The sequence below is a fragment of the Saimiri boliviensis genome, chromosome 1 (genome assembly GCF_048565385.1).
Source record: "Saimiri boliviensis isolate mSaiBol1 chromosome 1, mSaiBol1.pri, whole genome shotgun sequence".
Taxonomy (NCBI): Eukaryota; Metazoa; Chordata; class Mammalia; order Primates; family Cebidae; genus Saimiri; species Saimiri boliviensis.
In genome coordinates, this window is record NC_133449.1 from 147474735 (window position 1) to 147490306 (window position 15572).

Sequence of the window (15572 nt, forward strand, 5' to 3'; positions counted from 1 at the left end):
GGTCTTCTAGATATGAGGCTTCCAGATCTCTACACAAGAAGTCCGAACGTATGTGAAGTAAAAATAATAGAACTGGATGGTAGTGTGAGCAACATGGAGCAATGGCTCAAATGCCAATGTCTGATACTCCTAATGCATCTCCCATGAGTACTTCACTGTGCTTAAACTCTGCTGAATCCTCAGTGCTTACTAGCACATATGCAGTGCTAGTAACAGAAAGGTGGTGAGATTGTGTCCTAGATTCTCACATCAAACCTGTAGGTAAATGTTAATGAAGTAACCCAAGGACCAGGAATGTCAATGTGCTGAAGTTCTTTAGAGGTAAACTCTCCACTGTACAGAGTACCAGGAGGACACACAGGATGAAGGAAGCAACAATAAACTAAGTTTTATATAATCGATACTGGATATACTTTGATTTTCCAAGATAGCTCTGAAAACTTCCACTCAAAAAAAAAAAAAAAAAAAGTCAACACCTACTGCAAGACATTGATATGCATTCCAAACTCTAGAAATTACCCTGCCCCATTCCTCTCCTCTGAGGCGGTATTTTGCTGCCTAATCAAAACTTGAAAATCTAGTTAGTCAACAGGATTTGCCCACCCCACTCCTGAAAAACAATTCTGCTTTGCTTAGGAAAACACAGATGGTCTCTCTGTCCTTCCACATGACAGCAAGTAGTTGGTGCCACAATGCATCCTGGGAGCTGGAGTTCAGTAATAAAGGTCAGCATTTATTCGTATCATGAAAATGGATCCAAAGTGACCTTAAAAATGGAAAAGCAAGCAATACAAAACCATAAATTTAAAGGGAAAACTTCACAGTGGAGAAACCTGGCAAACTCCAACTTGACCAAATGATTAAAGTTAACATCATCACATATTGATATACGAGATAAGAAGGGCAAGTCCCCTCTCTGGTGGTCTCCCCAACATCCATAACCTCATTCTAATCATGTGGAATCATGAAGCAAACCCAAACGAAGAGACATTCTACGAAATACCTGACCAGTACTTTCCAAAGGTAATGTCATGGAAAATAAAAACAGGCTGAGAAACTATCATGGGATGGGAAGAGACTAAAGACATGATAACTGACTAAACGGTGGAATATGGGTTTGGTTCCTGGAACACAAACGGTTATTAGTGGAAAACTGTCAAAATCCAAAGTCTTATCATTTAGTTAATGGCACTGTATGGTTAATTTCCTTTTTTCTTTTTTAGAGACAAGGTCTCACTCACTCTGTTGCCCAGGCTAGAGTGCAGTGGTGATTCACAGGTGTGATCACAGCACACCGCAACTTCAAACTTCTGGTCTCAAGCAATCTTCCCTCCCCAATCTCCAAAGGAGTTGTGACTGCAGGTATGAACCAAGCTTGGCTCCCAATGTTAATTTCTTAAGTTTTGATAAATGTACTAAGGTTATATAAGATGTTAGCATCACAAGAAGCTGGGTGAAGTCTTTGTGTGAACTCTGTATTATCTTTACAACACTTCTGTAAATCTAAAGTTATTTCAAAATAAAATTTAAAGACAATAAACAAAAATAAAATCAATTTTAAGCCCAAGGCCTAAAATTTCTTGGGCTCTGCTTTTGTGGTAACTGACTCATCTTGAACAGGAAAGAAATGCTCTTTTAATATTAAAAACTTACCATAGATCACAAGTCGCACATCTGCTATCAAATTTATTCCTATTATTTTTGAAGCTTTTGTAAATGGAACTGTCTCCTTTTAATTTTTGTTTTCAAAGACAGGGTCTTGCTGTCTGCCACCCAGGCTGGAGTATAGCGGTACCGTCATAACTTACTGTAGCCTCAAACTCCCAGGCTCAAGCGACCTTCCTGCCTCAGCACCCAGAGTAGCTGGGACCTCAGGGGCATGCCACCACACCTGGATAACTTTAATTTTTTGTTTGTTTTTTTTAGTAGAGATGAAATCTCACTTTGTTGATCAGGCTAGTTTTGAATACCTGGCCTCAAGCAATTCTTCTGCCTCAGCCTCTCAAAGTGCTACGATTACAGGCATGAGCCACTGTGCCAGGGCTATCTCCTTAATTTCACTTTTGGATGGTTCACTGCTAGTTTATAGAAATATAGTTCCTAGGCTGGGTGTGGTGGCTCATACCTCTAATCCCAGTACTGTAGGAGGCCAGGCAGGCAGATCACTTGAGGCCAGTTTAGAACCAGCTTGGCCAGAATGGTGAACCCCTATTTCCATTAAAAATATAAAAATCAGTTGGGCATGGTGGTAGACACCTGTAATCCTAACTACTACGAAGGCTGAGGCAGGAGAATCACTTGAACCCAGGAGGTGAAGGTTGCGGTAAGCCAGGATTGTGCCACTGCACTCACTCTAGCTTGAGTGACAGAGAGAGACTCGGTCTCAAAAAAAAAAGAAATATAGTCCCTAGAACTGTTAAGGCAGAAGGATTGCTTGAGCCCAGGTTGAGGCTGCGGTGAGCTGTTTGTGCTACTGTACCCCAGCCTGAGTGACAGAACAAGACTGTCTTTAAAATATATATGCAGTTGGCCAGGCGCAGTGGTTCACACCTGTAATCCCAGCACTTTGGGAGGCCGAGGTGGACAGATCACGAGGTCAAGAGATCAAGAATATCCTGGCTAACACGGTGAAACCCTGTCTCTACTAAAAACACAAAAATTAGCTGGGCATGGTGGTGGTGTGTGCCTGTAGTCCCAGCTACTCAGGAGGCTGAGGAAGGAGAATTGCTTGAACCCAGGAGACGGAGGTTGCAGTGAGCTGAGATTGCACCACTGTACTCCAGCCTGGTGACAGAGCAAGACTGTGTCTCAAAAAAAAAATTGTTTATCTACCTATACACACACACACACGTACATACACACACACACACGTATATACACACATATACATGTGCAGTTGATTTTTACAGTGATCCTGTAACCTTGCTGAACTTGTTTACTAGTTCTAATCATTTTTCAGTGGAATGCTTAGGATTTTCTACATGTCATCTGTGAACAGTTCAACTCTTTTCTCTCCAATTTAGATGTCTCGTTTCATTTTCTTGCCCAACTGCCCTGGCTAGAAGCTCCAGTACAAGGTACAATAGAGATGCCATGAGTAGACATACTTGTCTTTTCCCTATCTTAGGAGGAAAGCATTGAGTTTTTCATGATTAAGTATATTAGTGGTGGGTTTTTCATGGATGCCCTTTATCAGATTGAGGAAGTTCCTTCTATTATTAGTTTGCCAAATGTACTTCATTGCTCTTTTTTTTTTTTTTTTTTTTAAACAGAGTCTTGTTCTGTCACTAGGCGCCAGGCTGCAGTGGAGTGGCGCGATCTTGGCTCACGACAACCTCCGCTTCCTGGGTTCAAGCAATTCTCCTGCCTCAGCCCCTGAGTAGCTGGGACTACTGGCGTGTGGCACCACGTCCAGCTACTTTTTGTATTTTTTAGTAGAGACGGGGTTTCACCATGTTGGCCAGGATGGTCTCGATCTCTTGACCTTGTGATTCACCCGCCTTGGCCTCCCAAAGTGCTGGGATTACAGGCGTGAGCCATCGTGCCCAGCCTCGTTCATCTTTATAGCGGAATAATATTCCACAGTTTGGACATACAGCACTTTTGTTCATCTGTATTTATCAGTTGAAAGTCATGGAGTATTCCTACTTTTTGGACGAATAATGCTGCTATGAACATATGTGTGCAAGGTTTTGTGTGGATACATGTTTTCATTTTGTGTGGGTATATACAAAGAATTGTTAATTGTATAGAGCTCTATGTTTAACTTTGAGAATCTGCTGAACTCTTTTCCTATGTGGCTACACCATTCTACATCCAACCAACAAGGTATGAAGGTTTCAATTTCTCCATACCCTTACCAACACTTGCTATTTCCATCTTTTTACATTATAACCATCCTAGTGGGTGGGAAGTATTATCTCACTGTGGTTTTGATTTGCATTTCTCTAATGAGTAATTATGTACTATAAGCTTTTTAAAATTAAGTATTGTTATTTTAAAATTAATATAGACATTTAATCAGACATTTAATTGGCTATAACTTAAGTAGAGGATAGCCTTAAATTACACTGAGATCCTTGCCAGAAACCACAAAACACACATAAGACTGTTCATTGCAAGGTTCTGTGATAACAAAAGACCAGAAGCAGCCCAAATGTTATCAAAGAAAACTAACTGAATGAACTCTGGTAATTCATACAATAAAATACTTTGCATCTGAAAACAAAATAAATGAGGAAACTTTCAAATGAAAAAAGATATAGAAAACTGTATATGGTCTACGGTGTTAATCCAAGACATGCAAGATAAATAAAAAATTTAAATGAAAACATAAGCAATTCCTAAAAATAAATCAATCTCATGTGTCCAACTGGTAACATTACTACAAAAAAAAACACTACTCCAGGTGACTTCAGAACACAGGAATTTGACTATACATTTCCAGTAAAATGAAATCTAATGACAAAAAAAAAAAAAAAAAAAAAAAACAACTTCCAAAACAAAACAAAGCAAAACAAAACAATTTAAACCATTTTAAACCATTTGTACTAATCATACATACACCAGGTGGGTGTATGTATTGTGAAATAAAATAAATGGACATTTATATGATATTCCATCATTCCTGCGGTTTTTTCTTAGGAAGGTAGAAGCTTTCATAGGAAGGTAGAAGCTGATTAAAGATAACCCCAGAGTTCTAAAAACTTGATTTGGAAGTACTTGTACTGTTTTTGAAGTAAAAAACAAAAATAAGACAAAGCAAAACATAATTATTTGCTTTATGTACTGATAAAACCTTGAAACAAAGACCAACTCAGTAGCCACTGGCACTCTTATCCATAACGTCTTGAAATAATGTTTCCCACAGAAAGATAGCAGGGCTTCCAGACTAGATGAATATACCAGCTCTGGGACAAGAAATGTAATGTACAAAAGGAGCCTGGAATATTTTGTTATGTCACACAGATATGGAAATTAGCAAAGACTATTAAGGCCACTATCAAAATAACTTACTAGCTTATTTGAAGAAGAACTTATTTGCCAAATATAAAACAATTTGAGAATCAATAAGGATAATGACTACAATGGACTGAAACAACATCAAATGTTTAAATTCATGAGTGTATAAAAAAATACGAACTGGTTACTATGGAGGAGGTTAGTGTACTAACTCATTTTGAAAATGAAAGGAAAAAATGTATCTTTCCTTTATGAACTGGGAAAACAAAAGAATATGAAAGGTCAATGGTGAAGCTTTTTGGCTCATGCCTGTAATCTCAGCACTTTGGGAGGCAGGTGGATCATTTGAGGTCAGGAATTCAGACCAGCCTGGCCAACATGGTGAAACTGTCACTGCTAAAAATACAAAAATTAGCCAGCTATGGTGGCATATGCCAGTAATCCTAGCTACTTGGAGGTTGAGGCAGGAGAATCACTTGAACCCCAGAGGCAGAAGTCGCAGTGAGCTGAGATTACGCCCCTGCACTCCAGTCTGGGCAACACAGTGAGACTGTCTCAAAAAAAGGTAAATGAGGGCAGTCTTGGTTTTCTGCTGGTGCTGGTGCTGCTGGGAGGACAATGGGCAGCAGCGGCCAAGCAAGAAGAAAGACGTGGCAGCAAGCAGGAGTCGGGGATAGTGTCATCGGTTCGGGTCCCACTACTTTGGAGCTTGTCTCAAACTCCACATACAGAAAGCCACGACCTTATTCCGGTGTCCTACACCCATTCCCCACCCTCACTCTACCCCCACCCCTGGCCCTCAGCGTCGGAGTCAAGAGCAACAGGGACACTTCCGTTCTCCTTGTAGGATTGGTGAAACCGTAATGAAGAACACCCCCTACAAAAGAAGACATACAGGAGGCCAACAAACATATGAAAAAATGCTCATCATCACTGGTCATCAGAGAAATGCAAATCAAAACCACATTGAGATACCATCTCACACCAGTTAGAATGGCGATCATTAAAAAATCAGGAAACAACAGATGCTGGAGAGGATGTGGAGAAATAGGAACACTTTTACACTGTTGGTGGGAATGTAAATTAATTCAACCATTGTGGAAGACAGTGTGGCGATTCCTCAAGGACCTAAAAACAGAAATCCCATTTGACCCAGCAATCCCATTACTGGGTATATATCCAAAGGATTATAAATCATTCTACTATAAGGACACGTGCACACGAATGTTCATTGCAGCACTGTTTACAATAGCAAAGACCTGGAACCAACCCAAATGCCCAACGATAATAGCCTGGATAGGGAAAATGTGGTACATATACACCATGGAATATTACGCAGCCATCAAAAACGATGAGTTCACGTCCTTTGTAGGGACATGGATGAACCTGGAAACCATCATTCTCAGCAAACTGACACAAGAGCAGAAAATCAAACACCGTATATTCTCACTCATAGGCGGGTGTAGAACAATGAGAACACATGGACACAGGGAGGGGAACACTACACACTGGGGTCCGTTGGGGGGAAATGGGGGAGGGACGGGGGGTGGGGAGGTGGGAAGAGATAGCATGGGGAGAAATGACAGATACAGGTGAGGGGACGGAAGACAGCAAACCACACTGCCATGTGTGTACCTATGCAACAATCTTGCATGTTCTTCATATGTACCCCAAAACCTAAAATGCAATAAAAAAAAAAAAAAGGTAAATGAAAGAATTTATTGGCTGGGCGTGGTGGCTCACGCCTGTAATCCCAGCACTCTGGGGGGCTGAGGCAGGCGAATCACTTGAGGTCATGAGTTCGACACCAGCCTAGCCAACATGGCAAAACCCCACATCTACCAAAAATATAAAAATAAGCCAGGCATGGTGGTGCATGTCTGTAGTCCCAGCTACTCGAGGCTGAGGCAAGAGAATTGCTTGAACCCAGGAGGCAGAGGCTGTAGTGAGCTGAGATTGTACCACTGCACTCCATCCTGGGCAACAGAGTGAGACTTCATCTCAAAAAAAAAAAAAAACTTAAAACCCAACAAAAAGATAACCCAGTTAAATAAAAAAAAAAAAAAAGAATTTATCTTCCTATATGAATTGGGAACCAAATAGGAGAAGGTAAGATTTACTGTCTTTAGAAGTAGTACAACAAACAAACAAATGATGAAATTAGACTGCCATCATTCTGTAACCATGAATGTATCTAGGATCATCAACCGCTACTAACATCACAAAAAAAGAAAACCAGACTTTATATGTCTCCAAATACAGTCTTGATAAGAAAAACTATGTATGTGAAATTGAAATCTGATCCAGTCTTTGGATAAAACTACCAATTTTCAAGAAACACACAGGACAGAGGAAGATGCTAAACTCTACCATGAGGATGTAATCAGTAAAACCCATGAAGATGTGGACAACATCCTCAGTTTCTTCAACAAATATATTCCAAGTAGAAAAAATAAAATAAAAGATGGAATAGAAATCTGATTATTAAAAAGGACTAAGAGACAGTATCAGCTAATTGCCACATATGGAACTTACTGGATCCAAATAAACTGTAAACAATTAAGCAAACTTATGAGACCAATGAGATAGTTAAACACTGACTGGGTGTTTGGTAATACCATGAAGACATTACTTTTTCTCAGATATGCTAGTATCTAAATATTTTTAGATACAGATATCAAAAATGTATGGATAAAATTATATACAATATCTGAGACTTGCTTCAAAATCATATGGGGGGGTTAGGTAGGAGTACAGGTGATATATAAATAGTCATTAATGGTTAATTACTGAATTGGTTTTAAAAAATGGACCATGGTATTTAAAAAAAATGATAAAAAAAATTCCTTCACAGAGTTTTCAAACCATCTTTCCCTTCAGTTTTAAAGCTTTTTGTTGCTTTACTGAATCTCTCTGTTCCATGCCCCTTTCTGTGAAGAGAAAACACTATGTCCCTGACTATGGCTTTACTTACAATTATTTTGCCTTTATCATGGTGTGAAAATGATATGCATTCAGTATAAACTGTACTCTGATTACCCATACACCCATTCTAGTTTTCATTTTCAGTTCAGCATTTGATAAATTACATAAGATATTCAACACTGTATTATAAAATAGACTTTGTGTTAGATGATTTTGTCCAACTATAGGCTAATATAAGTGTTGTGAGCAGATTTAAGGTAGGCTAAGCTAAGCTATGATGTTTGGTAGGCTGAGTGTATTAAATGCGTTTTCGACTTATATTTTCAACTTACAATACATTCACTGGGACACAACCCCATCAAATGCCAAGGAACATGTGTAGTAAACTGTTGAGTGCCTGCCACTTCCCCACACCTTCTCTTATGGCTCTGCATTTGCTCATTTGTGGAGAAGGAAGTTGAAGGAGATTACACAGCAGGATATGGCCAGGGAGAAATGCAAAGTCCTGGTCTGCCTAACTCCAACCTTAAAGTCATATGAGCATAAGGCTCACAGCCTTTGTGGTTCAAAAAAAAAAAAAAATCCAAGACATATCTCCAAGAGAAGTGTCCTCATGATGGTAAAAAAACGTGGTGGCACTGTTAGTCTCTCAGTTCTGACAAATGTACCATGGCTATGCAAGATGTTGGGTAAGGGGTACACGGAACTCTGTTCCATCTTTCCAACTCTTCTCTAAGTCTAAAACGTACTTGTTTTCTTAAATGTGGTGGGGAAAGGGAAAAAGCACTGTTTTAAAAGCTACTGCTTAAATGCAACAGGGTATCCTGAACCGGATCCTGGAATAACATGCTAAAAGACACTTAGGGGAAAACGGGAAATTATAATAAAGTGTGGGGTTTGGATAACAGTACCAACTCATTGCTAATCTCTTAATTTTGACAAATGTACCACGGCCAAATATAAGATGTTAACATCAGAAAAAGCTGGGTAAAAATACAGGAACATCTAGAAGATATTTTGGGTTCAGTTCCAGACCACAGCAATGAAGTAAATATCACAATAAAGTAAGCCACACAAACTTTTTGCTTCCCTAGTATATATGTAAGTCATGTTTCCACTACACTGTAGTCTATTATGTAATAGCATTATGTCTAAGAAAAATAAGTACAGATCTTCATTTTATAATATTGCTAAAAATGCCAATGACCTCCTAAACCTTCAGTGAATCAAAATCCCCCCCTTTTTTTGAGAGAGTCTTACTCTGTCTCCAGGCTGGAGTGCAGTGGCACGACCTTAGCTCACTGCAACCTCCACATCCCAGGTTCAAGCAATTCTCCTGCCTCAGCCTCATGAGTAGCTGTGACTACAGGTGTGCGCCACCACATCTACCTAATTTTTGTATTTTTAGTAGAGACGGGGTTTCACCATGTTGGCCAGGATGGTCTTGATCTCTTGAGCTCGTGATCCATCCACCTTGGCCTTCCAAAGTGCTGGGATTACAGGTATGAGTCACCACGCCCGGCGTCAAAATCTTTATGTTGGTAGAAAGTCTTGCTTCAATGTTGATAGCTGATGACTGATCAGAGGGTGGTGGTTGCTGGAGGGTGAGACAGCTGTGGCAATTTCTTTCTTTCTTTCTTTTTTTTTTCAGTATAAAGAGTTTTTTTTTTTTTAATTGTGTATATGCAACATTAGCCAAAATTATTTAAAGTCAATAAATTTTTATTCAAGGAATTCCATGTTGTGATTTCTTCTACTGTCCATCAAGGTCACTTTAGATACTCTAAAGAGCTGGAGTAAAAAGATATATCTTCAAGTTAGCCCTTTTTAATGAAACTGATGCTTATTTTAATCCAGTTGTCCTGTCAGCCCTTAATTCTTTGATTTTGGCTTCTGTCATTTCCTTTTAATATGGATATAGTGACGAAGACTCCAAAATTCACCAAGAATCTTTGGGATCTAATTTCTTCAACCAATTTACTTTAGTATCCTTTTTACTGTAGGTGGTGGATCTGCCTGGTTCTCAATTTGACACCCTTTCTTAACACGAATGAGTTCAAATCATATCCATTCCTAAGCGATCACACTCAAGGGTAGTACAGGTGTGGAAATATGCCAATACCTTTAATTCCAGACATCATGTTCTCAAGATAAAAGCCTCTAAAACAAACAGCCATCTTATATATCAAGTCAACATGAAATTGGAATGCAAAAGTAATACTGATGAGGATTTACTTAATATCCCCTCCTGTTTAACTATTCTACAGTCCTAGAATCAATCTTTTTAAATTAAGAGACAGGGTCTGTCTGCTACCCAGGTTGGAGTACAGTGGTGCCATCAAAGCTCAGTGCAGCCTCCAACTCCTGGGCTCAATCTTTTTGCCTCAGCCTTTCTTTCCTGAACAGCTGCAAGTACAGGCACATGCCCCAATACACAGCTAATTTTTAAATTTTTGTGGAGATGAGGTGTTTGTTACTTTCTTGTCCAACTCCCGGCTTTAAGCAATATTCCTACCTTGGAGTGGGGATTGCAAGCTTCAGCCACTGCACCTGGCTTGGAACCAACCTTTATGGCTATCAATACTCCCATCAGTTAACTGTCTCAAGTATCATAATATCCCTTCTTACATGTATCAAAACTCATACTGAACAATGAGTTCTGGGTTGCAGAAGAGGATTTATTTTTTGTACCTATCCATAAGTCTTTGCCCACAAGCTAAACAAAAACAAACATTAAGTGCAGTGGCAATTTCTTAAAACAACAGTGAAGTCTATCACATTGACTTCCACTTTTATGAAAGATTTCTCTGTAGCATGCAATACTATTTGATAGCATTTTACCCATAGAACTTCTTTCAAAACTGAAGTCAGTACTCTCAAACCCTGCTGTTGCTTTATCAACTAAATGTATACTATTCTAAATCCTTCGCTGTCATTTCAACAATGTTCATAGCATCTTCACCAGGAGTAGATTCCATCTTAAGAAATAACTTTCTCTGCTAATCCATAAGAAGCGACTCCTCATCTGTCAAAGTTTTTCATTAAATTGAAGTGATGCAGTCAAATCTTCAGGATCTCATATGATTTGAGTATGTATCTTTATCTAAATCTCACATTGAATTATAATAATCTCCACACATCAACAGCGGGACAAGGTAGAAGTAAGTGAATCATGGGGCATTTTCCCCCATGCTATTCTCACGATAATGAGTGAGTCTCCTGAGATCTGATTGTTTTATAAGTGTCTGGCATTTGCCCGGCTTGCACTCATTCTCTCTTCTGCCACCCTACGAAGAAGTGCCTTCCGCCATGACTGTAAGTTTCCTGAGGCTTCCCCAGCTATAAGGAATTCTGAGTCAATTAAATGCAGAGTCAATTAAACCTCTTTTCTTTACAAATCACCCAGTCTTGGATATTTCTTCACAATAGTGTGAGAATGGACTAATACAGGCTCTACTTCTCATCATATCTGCAGTTACTTTCTCTACTGAAAGCCCTGAACCCTTCAAAGTTATCCATGAGGGTTGGAATAAACTTCTAGTAAACTCCTGTTCCTGCAGATATTTTGGCTTCCTCCCATGAATCACAAATGTTCTTAATGGCATTATAGGATAGTGAATTATCTTCAGAAGGTTTTCAATAAACGTTGTCCAGAATCATCAGAGAAATCACTATCTATAGCAACTGTAGCCTTATTAAATGTGTTTTTTAAGTACATCACAGCTTGCCAGGAGTTAAACAAATAAATCACTTGAAAGTTGAAATTACTCTTTGATCCATGGGCTACAGAATGGATGTTAACAGTAAAGAAAACAACATTAATATTCTTGTACACATCTATCAGAGCACATGGGTGACTGGGTACCTTGTCAATGAGCAGTGATATTTTGAAAGGAATCTTTCTGTCTGAGCAGTGTGTCTCAAAAGTGGGGCTAAAACATTCAGGAAACGATGCTAGAAACAGATATGCTGTCATCTATGTTTTGTTGTTCCACTTACAAAGCACAGTCAGAGAAGATCGATTGTAATTCTTTTTTTTTTTTTTTTTGAGACGGAGTTTCGCTCTTGTTGCCTAGGCTGGAGTGCAATGGCGCGATCTCGGCTCACCACAACCTCCGCCTCCTGGGTTCAGGCAATTCTCCTGCCTCAGCCTCCTGAGTAGCTGGGATTATAGGCACGCGCCACCATGCCCAGCTAATTTTTGTATTTTTAGTAGAGACGGGGTTTCACCATGTTGACCAGGATGGTCTCGATCTCTTGACCTTGTGATCCACCCACCTCGGCCTCCCAAAGTGCTGGGATTACAGGCTTGAGCCACCGCGCCCGGCCGATCTATTGTAATTCTTAAGGGCCCTGGGAGTTTTAGAATGGCAAATGAGCACTGGCTTCGACTTAAAAGTCACCAGCTACATTAGCCCCTAACAAAACAGTAAGCCTATCCTTCAAAGTTTTGAAGCCAAGCATTAACTTCTCCTTTCTAGCTAATTGAAGATTAGCTAGATGGTACCACCTTCCAATAGAGAGCTGTTTATTTTTTATTTTATTGAGATGGAGTCTTACTCTGTCACCCAGGCTGGAGTGCAGTGACGTGATCTCCGCTCACTGCAACCTCTACCTCCCAGGTTCAAGCAATTCTCCCGCCTCAGCCTCCTAACCTCAGGTGATCCACCCGCCTCAGCCTCCCAAAGTGCTGGGATTACAGATGTGAGCCACCATGCCTGGCCAGAAAGCTGTTTAAAAACAAAACAAAACAAACAAACCCAAAAACAAAAGACCAGGCGCAGTGACTCACGCCTGTAATCCCAGCACTTTGGGAGGTCAAGGCAGGCAGATCAGGAAGTTGGGAGTACAAGACCAGCCTGACCAACATGGTGAAACCCCATTTCTACTAAAAATATAAAAATTAGCCAGGCGTGGTAGCATACACTCGTAATCACAGCTAATCAGGAGGCTGAAGCAAGAGAATCACTTAAATCCAGGAGGCGGAGGTTGCAGTAAGCCAAGATGGTGCCACTGCACTCCAGTCTGGGCGACAGAGACTCCATCTCAAAAAAAAAAAGCTGTTTCATTTACATTGAGAATCTGTTGTTTACTGTAGCAGGCATGTGCCACCACGTCCAGCTAATTTTTCTAATTTTTGTAGGGATGGGGGTATCACCATATTGGCCAGGCTCGTCTTAAACTCCTGACCTCAAGAGATCCATCCGTCTCAGCCTCCACAAGTGCTGGGATTACGGGTGTGAGCCCCTGCAGCCGGTGAAACAGCTTCTTTCTAAGGAAAGAACCTATGCTAACTTCAAAATTTTCTTCTGCAGCTTCCTCTCCTCCCTCACAGAAGTGAAGATTTGAGGCCTTACTCTGCATTAGGCTTTAGCTTAAGGGAACGATGACAATGGTCTTCCCTTGAGACCATTCAGTGTCTTCAGATCAGCAATAAAGCTGTTTCAGTTTCTTATCATTTGTGCCTTCACTGGAGTAGCATTTTTAGCTTCCTTCAAGAACTTTTCTTTTGCATTCACAACTTGGCTGTTTGGCACAAGAGGCCTAGCTTTTAACCTGTCTTGGCTTTCAACATGCTTTTCTCACTAGGCTTAAATCATTTCTAGCTTTTGATTTAAAGTGAGAGATGTGACTCTTCCTTTTACTTGAACACTTAGAGGTCATTATAGGGTTACTAACTAGCCTAATTTCAATATTGTTTTGTCTCAGGGAACATAACATTTACCAATTAAGTTTATTATCCTATGTGGGTGTGGCTCATGGTGCTTGAAAACAATTATAATAGTAATATGAAGGATCACTGATTTGCAGATTGCCATAATATCAAGATATTATGAGAATTACCAAAACAGGACAGAGACATGAAGTGAATACGGCCTCCTGGAAAAATGGCACCGGGAGACATCCTCAACTCAGGGTTGCCACAAACCTTCAATTTGTAAGAAACATACTCTGTGAAGTGCAGTAAAGCACAGTGCCATCAGATGATGTGTGCTTACATATGGAAACTCTCCATGTCATTACAGCAGCTTTTCTGAAATAATAATCTATTCAGATATTCAATATAACATTATTCTAAAGTTTTTTTTTTAATAAACAAAGAATGAAGCAGCAGGTTAACTAAAATAAACATTTTACATAAAATGAGGTAACTTATTAAATCTTGATTCTTAAGTAGTTATCTTTTAAATAACTTCCACTTCTGCCAAGAGTGGAAGTATCCAGGAAGAGCATTTGTGCAACTGAATTGCAAGCTGAATTATCTACTTTCCCCCACAAACACCATTTTTACCTGAAAAAATGGCAGATAAACTATGGTTATTCATACTTAAGTATTTGACAGACATTTTCTCTTTTCTCAAAACTGAACTATGTCTGCCTATGTAAGAACTGACAGTATCTGCTGACAGTGATATGTTCTGAGTTTTAGAATTTTGGAAAACTTGTTGTCTACCACCGTGAACTAGACAGCTTCCCTGTACTTAAGTAAGCCTTTTCTGATGAGACTGGCAGTGATATTAATGAATGTCACTTGTCGAGAATGTCTAATGAAATTTAGTCAACATTAGAAGAGCTGTATAACCCAATAACTAGTATTTTTGAAATGATTAATGCATGCTGTTACAAATCAAGAATACTGGTTAAAAAAAATCATTTGAAGTACAAGTGAGACCAAATGACTTAAATGTAACAGTACAAAAAGTTTACTGGTATAGTTTAGATTCCACATTGCAACAAAACTTTACAAAGCTATCACTGTTCACATTTTGGTGCAGTATTACAAAAGGATAACCAAAATGATCAAAACAGCTATTAAAATACTCCTTCCTTTTCCAACTACATATCTGAGACTGAATTTTCTTCATATAATTCAGCCAAAACAACCAATTAAAATAGACTGAATGGAAAAGCAGATCTGACACTCCAGTCATCTTGGATTACGCCAGACATTAAAGAAATTTACAACACTCGAAATGCTATTATAAATTTTAAAGATATAGTAGTTTATTTTAATTTGTTATACTATAAATAATAAGTTATAACCCACTCAATAATTTTGAAGAATGTAAAGAGGTCCTGAGAACAAAAAGTTTGAGAACTAATGAGTCAGAGTAACATGCTCACAAGCCTCTTTTCCAATAAGAGAAGAAAGCCAAATTCTTACTAACAGAGAATAATTCACACCACTGATTCCAAAATAGCAAAGCTCAGCAGAGGCTAATATGCTGTGAAGCAGACTTAGTGCTGAATTTTTAGCTAGTCTGTGCAATGATGTTGTTTTCCCCTAAGACTCGTAAGGAGTGAAAAAATAAGATAAAACCAAAAACCATCCAAAACTCAGGCCCTGGGTTTGCCAAACCACTAAACCAATCTTTCCTGAGACTCCAATGCAGTTATCACCTGTAAGCAATTACCCTGACCACGATCACCTCCACCTTGCACTAAGTACCAGTACTCACCTTCTATCAGATTCTATTTTCCAGGATAATAGCCCTAAGCAAATTTGGAGACATATCAGGTTTTGAATTCAGAGCAAAAGGATAATAGCCTCTGGTCCAATACGGATATGCTTCAATGTCTTCTTGACCAAACCCGATTTCTCTGAGTGCCAGTGTTTTATAATTAACATCCTACAGTTTTCAATGTTTTATTTATTGTGCTATCAAACCTCACATTTGCATTGC

At 39.3% G+C, this 15572-nt stretch overlaps 1 protein-coding gene and 1 non-coding gene across 2 annotated transcripts in view; both read right to left on the reverse strand.

The window, feature by feature from the left end:
- CFDP1 (craniofacial development protein 1) overlaps window positions 1–15572 on the reverse strand; it is a 138458-nt gene that overhangs the window by 56080 nt on the left and 66806 nt on the right. The window lies entirely within an intron of this gene.
- Window positions 10501–10629, reverse strand: LOC120362244 (small nucleolar RNA SNORA40). The gene has a single exon (XR_005578204.2). It is a non-coding gene; the product is annotated as a small nucleolar RNA SNORA40 (small nucleolar RNA).